At 43.4% G+C, this 14,263-nt stretch overlaps 1 pseudogene; it reads left to right on the forward strand.

Annotated features, from left to right (window-relative positions):
* Positions 1–7,468: 7,468 nt before the first annotated feature.
* LOC121142156 lies at positions 7,469–13,364 on the forward strand (annotated as a pseudogene).
* The last annotated feature ends 899 nt before the right edge of the window (positions 13,365–14,263 follow it).

Genomic DNA, 14,263 nt, shown 5'->3' on the forward strand with positions numbered 1-14,263 from the left:
TCACCCTAAGGGTTATTGAAAAAGCTACATATGGAAATTTGCTATTTCATAAGAATACACAAGAGGGGAGGGAGAGTTAGTTTTCTTTAAGAGTAGGGTCATTGGTAGGTCAGCCAGACTCCAGTGGATACCCTCACACCCAGGAGTATATGCAGCATAAATTGGACTCTGTGGGATCCAAAAAAAGGAAAAAATGGGTGGGGTGGGGATATAAAGCTGAACTGATAAGTTGGAGTGGATAGGGATCTGGGGATGAATCTAGGAGAAGCTAGGGGGAGGAATGGGGGCGAGAAGGTTTGAAATAAATTGCACAAAATTCTCAAAAAATTATTAAAGTATGTTAAATAAAAAAATCAATGGCCACCAAGTGATTCATAAGTGATGCAGAGATTGGAAAATGACTCTTGTCAAATACATCTAGTATTCCTGTCACATTGTTTGGTGTGACCTTGACGGTTCCACTGCAAGCTGTAAGGGTTGCTTTAAAGTTCACTGAACTTTGACCCATATTTGGCAAACTTTTCTTAATGATTAAACTTTAATGTTTCTCTTTTAAATCTCTCCCCCAGAGATTTCTAAATCATCTGTGGTTTAGAAAACCCTAAATTGCCAGGCAGTGATGGCAGATCTCTGTGAGTTCAAGGCCAGCCTGATCTACTGAGAGAGTTCCAGGACAGCCTCCAAAGAAATAAAGAAAAAAAGAAAAGAGAAAAGAAAAAAAAAGAAAGAAACAGAAAAAAGAAAGAAAAGAAAACCCTAAATTATCAGTATCAACCAGGCATAGATACAGGGAAGACTTTGATATTTTGCAGATATTTCTCAACTTCATGTGTAAATTCTCTAAACTTGACTGGTAAATAAAAACATAAATTCATAAATAGTAAGAGAGGAGCATACACATTATGTAACATTGAACATATGTATCTTCTCAAGTCTTGCCATTTCTTTGTGGTAAAGACAAAATCCTTTCTTGTAGCTTTTTTGAATGTATAATGAATTACTGCTATTTATAGCTACTTCTTGCTCTTATCTAACTGTAAATATACAGATTGCACTAGATTCTGTTTAGGCATTATATAACTCATTTGGCATATATGGAATGGTGCTTTAAAATCTAAACAGAAGGTGGAGAGATGGCTTAGCAAGTAGAGGCATCTGTCACCAAGCCTGGTGACCTGAGTTCGATCCCCAGGAGTAACTTCTGGAAGGTGTCCTCTGACCGACACATATGCACTATGAAATGTGCATGCCTCCAAAGAATAAGACAAAATAAGAATAAAACTTCAATGAAATGATATTTAACAATCTGAACAGAATGTTTACCTTATTTGTGTGTCTGCCTATACACTCAGAATTTCCAGAACATGGAAAAATAAGAATGGCTAACTGTGTCAGAGAACATATACTTAGGAGGCAAATATTGATTTTTATGAATGATTTAGGTGGGGAAGATTGCTAGGAATAGTCCCATCTTCTGAAAGACCTTGGCTTACTGGTCGACCCTGATGACAAGTTCTACCAGCGCTGTGGTTTTTCAGGAAGAACTATATAAACAGACTCCATTTGTCATCCTGTGGATTGATTCCAGGGAACATTTTCATCTTCGGATGATCAAAGCATAGTTTGATAGGTAAAGAATGCAATAATTGGGATAATTAACTAATAAATTTGCAGCAAAAAAAGTCATTGGTTACCATTAACTCCTCTGCATGCATGATTTGGGGGAGTGGGGGAGGAGAGGAACTTTAGAAGCTTAACTTGTTTAAAAATGCATGTCAGTTTTCTCTACAGCTTTGGTTGTTGGAAGTTGTATGTTAGTTACATATTTCAAGTCCTGGGACTCTGCAGCTGCTGGACCTGCCTATGGCTGCTGATGTGACAGTTGGAGTCACTTAGAGTGAACCTGCACTTGAGGACAAAGGACAGATTCTACTGTCTTCCCACAAGAAAGAAGTCTAAACATTTGCCATCTCTCACAGAAGAGCAACGCAGCCATGTCTTTTAAACTAAATCAAGCACAGGGTGCGTTTTAGTCAGTGTTCAATTGCTGAGAAGAGACACGACGGCCAAGGCAACTCCGATAAGAGAAAGCATTTAACTGGGGCTTGCTTACGTTTCAGAGGTTTGGTTCATTATCGTCATGGCCCGGAGCACAGCTGCACACAGGCAGACATGGTTCTGGAAAGTAGCTCAGTGTTCTACATCTGGGGCAGCAGGCAGCAGGAAGAGAGAAAGATCCTGGGCCTGGCTTTGGTTTTTGAAACCTCAAAGCAACATACTTCCTCCAACAAGGACACATCTACTCCAACAAAGCCACACCCTAGTGCCACTCCTGAGAACAAAGCATTCAAACATGTGAGCCTATGGGGGCACTCTTATTCAACTCACCACAGGATGTCATTGGGGAACTTGGAGTCCTCTTTGGGAAGTTCTTGGTCTCGTAGATAAGATAATTTACACAGAGACACAGAAAGCAACTTGGGAACAATTTATTGGAATTGACAAGAGAGAAAAACGGGGAAACCAAGCCAGAGAGCTTGCTAGCTGCCAGGAAGGGTAAGGAAAGAGGAGGAAGAGAGAAAGTTGTGCTGTGTTCTGAGCTAGAAGTCAATGAAAACAGAAGGAACCATGGAGAGGGCTGCAGAGGAAAGAGGGTGGACTGAATATCAGGGCAAGCACAATGGGGTTTGCAAATGCAAAGAGGAATGAGTAAAAATTACATTTTTGGGGGGGGTTTTTTCAAGACAGGGTTTCTCTGTATTGTTTTGGAGCCTGTCCTGGAAAAAAATTACGTTTTCTGACCTGGAAGCAGGTTTAGCCTTGAGGGTCTAGAAGCCACTCCCTGGGGAAGAAGGGACTTGGGAGAATGCATATTTCTCTCATTAAGAGAATACTTACCTTGTCCTCAGTTGCATCTTAATTCTTCTCACCTCTTAGCTTTAGTTGGGTTTTAAATTGTAAAATCAGATATTTCCTCTTTAACACAGAAGTGGTCTTGCCCTTGCCTAGGCAAGGGAAAAAGTGGCCATCTATCTGACTTTTGTCCATGGATAGATAGCATTTGCAAAGTGGATTTCTGATCAGCATGCAATTTGTGTTCAAGGATGGGAACACTTGGAAATGCCCCTAAGGAGGATTCCAACATGGAGATGTTATTGATGGGCCATGGATCATGATATTTGTGCTGGGGGAAAATGACATGGAATTCACACGTGGAGAGCTGTGGTACTGGAAAGTAGATGACTACAAACAGCCCCTTTTCATTTCCTGCCTCGCATTATCTGTCAAAGGTGCCAATGAGAATGAAAAGGGAAGCTTTGAACTAGGTCTTCCCACATCCTGGAAACTAACCTAGAGTTTCCCTGTTACATATGTGCCCCAGCCCATCTCCCTTCACATCGGCTACCTAGATGAAATCCTTTCTCTCTCCCCTCTCACCTTGAGAGATCTTTTTTCCATTGGTTCAGAAGTGACAGGAGGAGTCCACTCCTGCTCCAGGATGTAGAATTAATTACAGAAGGAGCTGAGTGTCAGAATTCAGGAGTTCATTCCAGTGTAGGATGGGATTTCTCTGTTTTCAGGTATCTGGAGTTCTTTGGTTCAGTCATAAGGAGGTTAATTAGCTTACGAACCCTACTGGAAACCTATCCCCCACACTTAACTTTATTTCCCTAAGGATGCATTCTATTGCCTTCTGAATCAATCCACCAAAGTCTTTTTTGAGAGTTAAAAGCATCAAGCTGTAGGCGATCATTTCTGTTTTTCTGTCATGGCATCTTAATGATGATTGCTGCTAAACTAAGGGATTATTTCTTCAGTGACCAAGATATTCAGAGAAAGAACTCATAGGCAAAAAGATAAATGCTCTAAAATTGAACTGAGCATTTTCCTGGAAAAGATGGGTTTTGATTGATAAGCACACGCAAGGTGATGAATCGTATTTGGCTTTGTTTTTTTAAATATACAAAGGTAAATTCCTTTTAATATTTATGGACCACATCCCATCTTTCGAAAGCTTTATGAGACTCACTACAGTACTGCCAGTGAAAATGTATGCAGATTGCTATAACTGAGGACATCCTCATTTGTTTTCTATGATGCCTTTGTTTTGTTTTGGGTCCATACACAATATAACACCAAGTTTAAGAAAAATAAATTTTCTGCTACTATTCTACTTACACTCATTCCAGGGCTACTAAAAATGAAGTAAAATTCCATAGGAACAATAAAATCAGACTACAATTATTAATCATTGATATTAAATTATGCTTTTTACTTCAAAAATGAAAAGAAACCGAGTGTGACGGTGCATGCCCGTGACTTGGGGTCTGAAGGCAGGAGGATCAGGAGTTCGATGTTATCCTTGGCTCTGGAGTTAATTCAGAGTTAGCCTGGACTCTCTCGAAAAGCCACTCCTCTTTCCAAAGAAACATAGAGCTGAGTATGGTGGCATGAGTCTGTAGTCCTAGGTCTGAGAACATCACTTTGAGTCCTGGAGTTTGGAGCTAGCCTGGGCAACATAGTAAGAAGATTAAACATCATCTAAAGCAAGTAAACAAACAAACAAACAAAAAAACGTAGCTGAAAGGGGGGAGGGAGAAAGAGAGACGAGGAAGGGAAAAAGAGAAGGAGGGGAGACGGAAGACCATTCTCCAATGATCTCATTATTTTCTCCTCCAGCAGGTAATCACAGCTAGGAATATGTACAAAACATGCCCTAAAAAAGGTCAAATTTCAGTGTAGAATTTAGAACTGCTGGTAACAAAAACTGTTTTGTGGCCAAGGCTCTATCCTGGGCTGTTTCTGACTCCATTGTTGAATTTCCCCAAACAACTGGAATTCAAGTATTACAAATATTAGCTTGCTGTTTTGCCATTATTTGATTTGGTACACAAACTGCCAATGATGGAAATTCCGAGTCATTTGAAGTAGAATTCAATTGTCTTAGTCTGGTCTCTTGCTGTAACAGGATGCCATGCGCTTGAAAAGAAGTTCATGTCTCACAGGGCTGAGGGCTGGGCGGACACAGGGGTTGCAGCGCCCTCTCTTCGATGTTGTGGGGGGGTGCAGAGGTTCTTGTGCTCACAGGTAAGCATTGGGGGAACCGGCAATGCTAAGCAGGGTTGTCTGTTCAAAGGGTGACATGCTATAACCTGTTTTCTACCCAAGAAAGCTGGGAGCGGATGTGATTAGTAGTCTGGTGACCTTTGCAGTATCTGCATGGTCACACTGGATCCTCCCCAGGCCCATATCACAAGCTTGTCAATCTATAAACCCTATCTTTGTGGACGGTGTCACATGTAGTCAGTCTATAGACCCCATCTTTACAGAGATGTCACACGTGCTTTACACAGAGTCACGTCTTAAGTTTTACTGTGCACAAGGGACTGAATTATTCATCGCCGGGAAAGTTTTCACCAAATCATACTGTGCTTAAATATGCCGAAAATAAACTCCTTGGGGCCAGACTGTCTAATTTTATACCACCACTGGACACTAAGCTGTGTTGAACGAAATTTCCTTCCTGACTCCCTCAAATGTTTTCTCTTCAACTGTGGCGGTTGCAGAGACCCTCACAGAGTTCATCCTTCCTTCCTAGAAATCGGCTAAGCCGCAATGTAAAGAATGTCCTATGAGGGAAAGGGAGAATGTCTTCCTCAGTACCTGGGACTGCAGGTCAGACAGCACTTCACTTTTTCTCTTTGTTTCTTTTCCGTTTCCTTACCTCTTTCCCTTCTTTCTTTCCCTTCCTCCCTCCCTCCCTTCCTTCTCCCTTTTCTTCTCTCAAATGCTGGGATGGAACCCAGGGCCTCATTCATGCTAGACAATCCCTACACCTGAGCTATACCTCCCGCTCAACCTTTTGACTTTAGATGAAAAAGAAATCCACTCGGCCCAGTGGTGGTGGCGTAGGACTTTACTCCCAGCACTCGGGAGGCAGAAGCGGGCGAATCTTTGTGAGTTCGAGGCCAACCTGGTCTACAGAGCGAGTTCTAGGACAGCCTCCAAAACAATACAGAGAAACCCTGTCTCAAAAAGAAAAAGAAAAGGAAAAAAAGAAAAAGAAATCCACTCATCAGGTTTTTGTTCACCATCAGCAGTGAAACACATTAGTTATTATTAGTCATTGTCCTGGGCTGTTCTGAAGTAGAAACCCAGAACACTGTCTATGAAACACTGAATTGCTTCCAGAAGTTTAAAAGCGTGAGTCAAATTATATTGTTTAACACTTTGTTCAAGCAGGGCTTGGTGATTTAATCATTGAACAAGACAGAAAATTACCCCACTGACACATTTACATACATATGTGTTGACTATTCAACTGCAGTTTTGTTTTCTGTGTGCGCGTGTGTGTGCGTATGTGTGTGTGTGTGCGCGTGCGTGTGCTCGTGCATACACTCATGTTTGGGATTCTGGGGATGAAACTCAGGGCCTTGGATACTCTGTTGCTGAGCCCTTCCGCTTACACAGTTGCTTCTAACACATTGAATGTGTGTGTGTTGTCTGTCTGTCTGCATGCTCACAAGGCTAGATAGATTGCCACGTCATTCCCCTTGACTGCTGGCTTCTACAGTGGTCCAGGCTGAAGGAACTCACTATGGAGCTGAGCATGAACTCGAACTTCTGGTCCTACTGCCTCTGACTCTTTACTGCTGGGATTGCGGATGTGTGCCGTTAACTCACTTCATGTGGGCTAAGAATTAAGCGGGGTTTTGTACATGCTTGGCGAACACTCTGCCAATGACTGTACAGCCAGCCTAGAAAAGTTACCAATTTTGTCTCCCAGTAAATAACTCATTATAGATAGTTCAGACAACCAGAGTCTGCTAAACTCATTGAAGCCTTTATGTTCAAGCATGAAATGAAGAGACCTCAAATTACCTAGGAAGACTGTCTCGAATGATAGTGTGGGGACAAATATAATTAAGCAGGACAAAATGGCAGGAAAGTGACTTCTCACTGAGTGTAACATGGTCACCTCCTGACAGCTAAAGCCTGAGCTTGGACATGAAAGCCTGCCTTCTGTGGGAGCAAGCAAGTGTTCCTCCCTTCATTTTCCAGGGCCGGAGCAATGGGGACTCTCAAATGCATCCAGGAATAACAAAGAAAACAAGTCAAGATGTCTCCAAAGATCCACAGCAAGTGTGGAGGAAAGCAAAGGCGTGCTGAGGCAGATAGTTTATGAGTTGAGCCGCCTTTGCTTTTTAATTTTGGTTTTGATTTAAAAATTAAACAGAAATTCAGAGGGAGAGAGAAAAAAGACCTTGAGCGAACCAAGTATGAACTGTTTCTCTTCAGCGAAGTTTTCCGTTTATTCCATGGTTTATTTCACAATTCCTGTGGAGTCCGGAGCAGGAGGAAAGGCTGAAATCTGAGAGGAGTGCCTAGCCTTGTGGTAGGTGGCCAAGAAATATCCACAGAATAAATGAATTCCTGAGCAGCCAGCGGGAACCCAGAATGAGAAGAGATGGCACGGGTTTCACTCCAGTGTGATTCCCGAGGCATTCCTAGTAGCTGTGGAGGGCTGGCCCAGATGCAAGCTCCTCAACTGGAGAACTACCGGGAGCTTCAGGACTCCGTCTCTGGAATAAGCAAAGGCTCTTCAGAGATGCACATCTTTATGTTGGTCGGCACTTGTTGCGGTTTGATGAATTCATGAGACCTCCAAGCCCTGCACACTTTGGGGGATGGAAATAGGAGATCCCAGAGTGAGACCAGGTCGATGAGCTCTGGGGTATGGTGAGAGGCTAGGCCTCAGTATATGATGTGGAGTGACTGGGCTAGGCGTCCAGTGGCAGCCTCTAGCCCTCACATTCATGTGTGCACATGCCAGGAACATGCATAGATCCATGTGTATCACAGGCACACACACATAGTTTTTAAAACATTAGATACTTGATCTTCAAGGAGACTTTGGATTTTTTTTTTCTTTTTTTGCCACAGCAATGCAAACATGGAGGCCAGAGGTTGATGTCTGCTGTTTCCTTTAATCGCTCTCTACGGTGTTTTGTTGAGTCAGGGTCTCTGAGTATCCCCGGAACTCAACATGACCAGCTAGCTGGGTTACAGGCACGTGCTGTCACACCTGCCTATTTATAGGGGTGCTGGGGAGCCGAATTGTAATTCTTGTGCGGCAACCACTGTCCCCACTGAGCCGTCTCTCCAACCCTTATTTTTTGGGGGTGATGGGAGTTGGATTTCAGACCTAGGCTGACCTAGAACTGGCTATGTAGTCCAAGTCTGCCTTGAGCTCCTGATCCTCCTGTTTCCTATGTTGGAAAATAGGTGCTTGCCATCATGCTTGAGGTATGGGGTTTCCATGGCCGTACCGAGGTGGTGATGAGCTATATGATTAAGTAGGGATTTAAAAATACTGTCTGGTTTGAGATTCTGCTTTGATGGGTGTGCTAGGCTCTGACCATATCGGTGGCATGAAATTGTTACTAATAATAGTCACTTTTTTTTTTTTTTGGTTTTTCGAGACAGGGTTTCTCTGTAGCTTTGGAGGCTGTCCTGGAACTCACTTTGTAGACCAGGCCGGCCTCGAACTCACAGAGATCCGCCTGCCGTTGCCTCCCGAGTGCTGGGATTAAAGGCGTGCACCACCAGCGCCCGGCTAATAGTCGCTTTTTAAAAAACTTTTGTTTTTGGTTTGGTCTTAATCCTTCTTGTTTTAGATAGTTAGACGTGATTTGGAGGACACCGTTTTAAAAATAGCTCTTCTCTAGCATTTGAATCCCGCCTACACTCTCAAAAATAATCATTTGTTCATAACACCATGTCTCATAACTGTCAAGGTAGCAACTCTCAGTTGTTTATTACTATATCATGATATGTGAAGGGCTTGAGTAGAGTTCCCTCTGACTGCTAGACATCCAATCCAAAAAGACACACAAGGCTGGCAGTATCAGGCACAGAGACTGAACTGACTCTCAAACCCATTCACAAAGGGCAGTAGACTATTCTAACATACAGACTGACCATAACTAGAGGCTGAGGTAGGAAAAAACCAGCAGATTAAAAGGGGACAAGAAAGTTCCACAGATCTGAAAGCTGCTCTTAGATCCTTTTGAGGCAGGATTTTATTAACATCAGTTCAATACGAACACACACACACACACACACACACACACACACACAGTTACATATGTGCATACAAACTTCAAGAAAAGGTCCAAGGCAGTCACTGCCTGTTAACACTGGAATGTTTCCTTATGTTAGGTGTTCTGTCCTCCCGCTCTCTCATTCCTCCCTCCCCTCCCCTCCTCTCCCTCCTCTCCCCTCCGTCTTCCTTTTCTTCCCTTCCCCCATCCCTCCCTCCAGCCTCATTCTGTGTTTCTCCCAACTTGGGGCTAACCCGCTGGCACTCACAAATGCTAGGCAAACCTACACCCCTTTACTGTGTGTACCATTGTAAATTCAGGTTTGGATTTCCCCCCTTTATACGCAATACAATGTAAGCAGGTAGGGCTATTTATTATTAAATGATCTTAAAATGTGATTTTGATAGTTGCGTAGTATTCCATTGTTTTATAATTATTTATTTACCTAATTATTTTGTTGCTTTGGAAACAGGGTCTCACTATGTAGCTCTGACTGTCCTAAAACTCACTATGTAAACCAGGCTGGCCTTGAACTCACGAAGATCTGCCTGCCTCTGCCTCCCAAGTTCTGGGATGAATGGCATGCATCACATTGGCAGTGTAATTCATTTAATTAAGGCTTTTATTGTTGATGGTTTAAATTGTTGCCACTTCTGTACCTCTGTAAACAGTGTTATGGTTAGCTCTTGTTTGTAATCAGTGTATAGAAGTGTATAATTAAGTCAAGAAAGGCTTGGAATGCCATCTTCTCTCATCCAGTCTCAGTAGAAGATAAAGTCACTTACTGAACCAGGTCCACAGAGCACTCTATCAAAGTTGTGTTTCTAGTTCAATTAAGAGCCAAAACCGCAGAGAAATAGAAGAGCAGGACAAAGACTCCTGTTCCTTCTCTCTTACTCTGTGTTCACTGAGGATGAGGACTGACCAGACTGGAGTTAGGAAAGATGGAGTCAGGGCTGGGGGTAGGCAGAAGTATGCCCATTAGAAAAGTCATCGGTGATCAGCCGAAAGCACTCAAACAGTAACTTGGACAATTTTTAAAACGGCTTAATCATGCTTCTTTCTTTCTTTTTTAAATTATGAGACAGGGTATCCTGCATCCCAGATTGGCCTCGAATTTCCCAAGTAGCTGAGAATGACCTTGGCCTTGTGGTCCTCCCGTCTCTGTCTCCCGAATGGTGGGTATGAAGTTGTGCCTCACCACACCCTGCATGCAGTGCACGGGACCACACAGGACTCCCTGCATGCCAGGCAAACACACTCCCAACCTTGCTACATGTCCAGCCCAGCCTAGTTTCATTTTCAAAATGTAATTGGTCTGACAATAATTGGGAACAAAGTTACAGAGGCTTCCCTGGCCACATATTGGAAGATAAAGAATTGATTCAACAAGCCAAGTACTTATTCCATATGAAGTTAAACTTTTGGCTTTCCTCATCTCCTGCAGTTTGTTTGACTGCCTGACAGCATAATTGGAATCTAATTTTTTTTTTTTTGGCTCCTGGTAGTTTAAGTTAGATTTCTATTTAAATGAGGCTTTTGATGTTTATTAATCATTTGGGAGATGGATTCACAATGGTGTAATTTTCTCCTTAAATTGTGTGCTTAACAGTCATCATGGCTAACACACCCTATGTGTGCACATCAAAGTCAAACTGCAGATAGGCCCCGTCTGGGGGATGAGATGCTGCTGATTTCTCTCTGGCAGAAACTGCCTGTTGCTTTCACATTTCAGTAATGCAGCAGAGTCCCTTGTGTATCCGGTGTATAAATTACCGTGTAATTTTTTAGATAAAAATTGTCTTTTCTCAATATTCATTAGACTCCGAAACCGTAGCAGAGCAGTCATATTTTGAAAATATGTCAATTTTGCGGTACTTCCCATCCCTTCTCAGCTCTAGAGAAACTATGGAAAGTAGGGCAAGCTGACTTTAATTAAGTCCTCATAACTCTCTCCAGAGTACACTGTAATTTCCATTACTTTAAAGGTGCTTCTGGAGTCACAGGGGACTCTCCAGTCTAACTGCCGAGATCCAAAGGGGTACAGTAAATATTGTGTGATGCTGTGATTTAGAAGATGGTGGAAATCATTTAAAGCTGGCTGTTGAAAACACAAGCACTGGGCCCTTTGCAATTGCACTGGATAGCTTTATGTCAGCTTGACGCAAGCTAAAGCCGTCTGCTTCCATAAGATGGGGCTGTAGGCAAGCCTGTAGAGCATTTTCTGAATTACTGATTGAGGAGGGGGGCCCTGCCCATTGAGCGTGGTGCCATCCCCGGGCAGTGGTCCTGGGTTCTATAAGAAAGCAGGCGGAGCAAGCCAGTGAGCTGCACCCTCCATGGCCTCTGCATCAGCTCCTGCCTCCAGGTTCCTGCCCCGTGTGAGTTCCTGCCCTGACTTCAGTCACTGATAGACCACAATGTGGAAGTGTAAGCCAAATAAACCCTTTCCTCTCCGACTTGTTTTTGGTCATGTTGTTTCGTCGAAGCAACACAAACTGTAACTAAGACAGGTACACTATGTTTTATGAATGTATTGCCTATCTTCATGTTTTAAGAATACACATGAAAATGAATACTTTTGTATGAAATAAGGAAGTGTAGTATATCTAGAGGAGGGGAATAATTATAAAAGTTAGTGGGTTGCATGCAGTGCGATCATTTAGTTTGGATAATGTGAGGCAAAGAGATCACAAGAATTCTGTCTTAAACTTCCTGTGTCACTGGGTGACATGGCCTGCAGTCACCATGGATGTGCTAGACACAGCTACCAGCCACTCTATTGTATTAGGACAGAAGGCTTTTCCTGTTTCTGTTGGTTTTTTGAGACAGGGTTCCCTGTGTAGCTTTGGAGCTTATCCTGGCACTCACTCCATAGACCAGCCTGGCCTCGAACTCACAGAGATCCGCCCGCCTCTGCCTCCCGAGTGCTGGGATTAAAGGCATGCGCCACCACCGCCTGGCTTACTAACTAGCTCTTACGACTTAAGTTACCCATAATTCTTATCTGCACTCTATCACATGGCAGTGCCTTTTTCAGCAGGATGAGTTCATCTCCTGTGACTCTGCCCTTCTTTCCCAGGTGCCTCTCAGTTTGGCTCTACTGCCTAACCTCTTCCTGCCTAGCTATTGGCCAGCCATCTCTTTTATTAAACCAATCAGAAGGTGCCTTGGCGAAGACGCATCTTCACAGTGTACAAAAAGATTATTCTACAGCAGAGGCTCCTTCTTCTGATGACTCTAGTTTGTATCAAGTTGACACACAAAATCAGCCAGTACACAGCGTTTCTTTATGTAGCCTTGGCCGTCCTAGACCTAGCTCTGTGGACCAGGCTGGTTTCGAACTCACAGAGACCCACCTGCCTCTGCCTCCCAAGTGCTGGGATTAAAGGTTTGTGCCACCACCTCTCAGCTTCTGATTACCTTTTAGTGTATCCTTTGGTATGCTTATTCTTTTTCTTCTTCTACATTCTACTGCTTTTTCTCTTTCACCTATTTTTTCTTCCCTCTTTCCTTTGGAATATCTTAATTTTTTTTTAAACAATCATTGTCCGGCTGGAGAGATGGCTCAGAGGTTAAGAGCACTGGCTGAACTTCTGGAAGTCCTGAGTTCAATTCCCAGCAACCACACAGCAGCTTCCATGTGTATACATAATAAATAAAGGAATAAATCTTTAAAAAATCATTGTGTAGCATGGTAACTCATAACCCTGTAATCCCAGCACTTGGGAAACAGAGCAGGAGTTCAAGGCCAGTCTGGGCTATACAGTCAGACCCTGGCTGAACCCACCCTTCTTCCTCCAACACATGGCCCAGAGGCTCCTAGAAGTATGTGATTTACCTCTGGACTAGCAGCTGCTGTGTGGGAAAAGATCTAGGTAAGAAGGCAGAAGAGAGTCACAACAGGGCAGGCATGTAAAAAGCTGCTTTTGGGGTTCAACAGAGTATTAGTGGAGGGGAATGCCCATAAAACTGTAACCAAGGGTGGCATTGTGCTTCCAGAAAACTCTCAAGGAACAGTATTGTAAGCAACAGTTGTACTGTGGGACTCAAAAGGAACGGGTGGGGAGATTCAGCCAGTGACTGTGAAAGTTGGAGACAGTTTTTCCTCCAAAATGTAGAGGCACCCAAGTAATTCTAGGCAACAAAGATTTGTTCTTATTTAGAGATGGAGCCATTGGGAAGCACGCAATGGAGATCACTTCGTGGTGTCACAGGAAGCTTCCCGTTCTGCTGAAGTTCTCATGTTTCTTCATGTAAATACTTTCCATGCCTCTGTTTCGCAACGAATGATGATATCTAAACTAATGACCAAAACCAACCAAACAAGTAGAAAACCCTCTTAGGAGACCCCTTTGATTAGGGGAGTCTTGCACCCAGGAGAAAATCGTAGTCAGGAAGTGCATCAGCAAGGCATTAAGGAATTAGGGAACTTGGCAGATCCTCAGAGACCCAATTATATGGAATAATTGGAGTAGAAAATTATGTGGATGGGAAGTACTGGGAGAGAAACCTGGACAGGGGTCCCTGCAGCATATTATGGAAAGGGGCTGGGCTTTGTTTTTTGTCGGAGTCTGTGTTGGGAAGCCATTGAAGGATGTTCAGTCTTAGAAGGATGCAGTCATTAACTGCCTTTTAGAAGGCGGCCCCTGTACAGAGAGAGATGCAAAAAAGGTTGCATCCACCTAAGCAGATACTGCCTAGAGCAGAGCCACAGCCACGGGCCAGTCAGGGGGCATCTGCCTTTAGGCAGGGGGCAGCTGGTGGGATAAACGGTGTTTCCTTTTATTTGTGCTCTCTAAACAAATTAGGGGTCTCCTTTTGATAGGACAAATGTAACCACATCCTCCGATGATGAACGCAAAACCCATCAAGCCAAGATGCTTAAAAGAATGTTGAGAACGTACCAGCTTTACAAACGGTACACAGACAAACCGTTTTCTCTGACTCTTCTGAATACAGGAAATGAAACTCCAGGAAAGAGGGTTGAACTAGGTCAAGGGTAGGAGAGGCGGTTCAGAGGAGGACTGGCCACATGAATCAACACAACGTAACTGATTGAACCCAAGAACTGAAAGTGAGAAAATGAGTCAGAGATGACGTCTCGTTTGGCTTGATTAAACAAGTGGGTGGGTGGCAGTGTCACTCTCCTGGACTGG

This window comes from Mesocricetus auratus, unplaced genomic scaffold (assembly GCF_017639785.1).
Source record: "Mesocricetus auratus isolate SY011 unplaced genomic scaffold, BCM_Maur_2.0 Super-Scaffold_100009, whole genome shotgun sequence".
Lineage (NCBI taxonomy): Eukaryota > Metazoa > Chordata > Mammalia > Rodentia > Cricetidae > Mesocricetus > Mesocricetus auratus.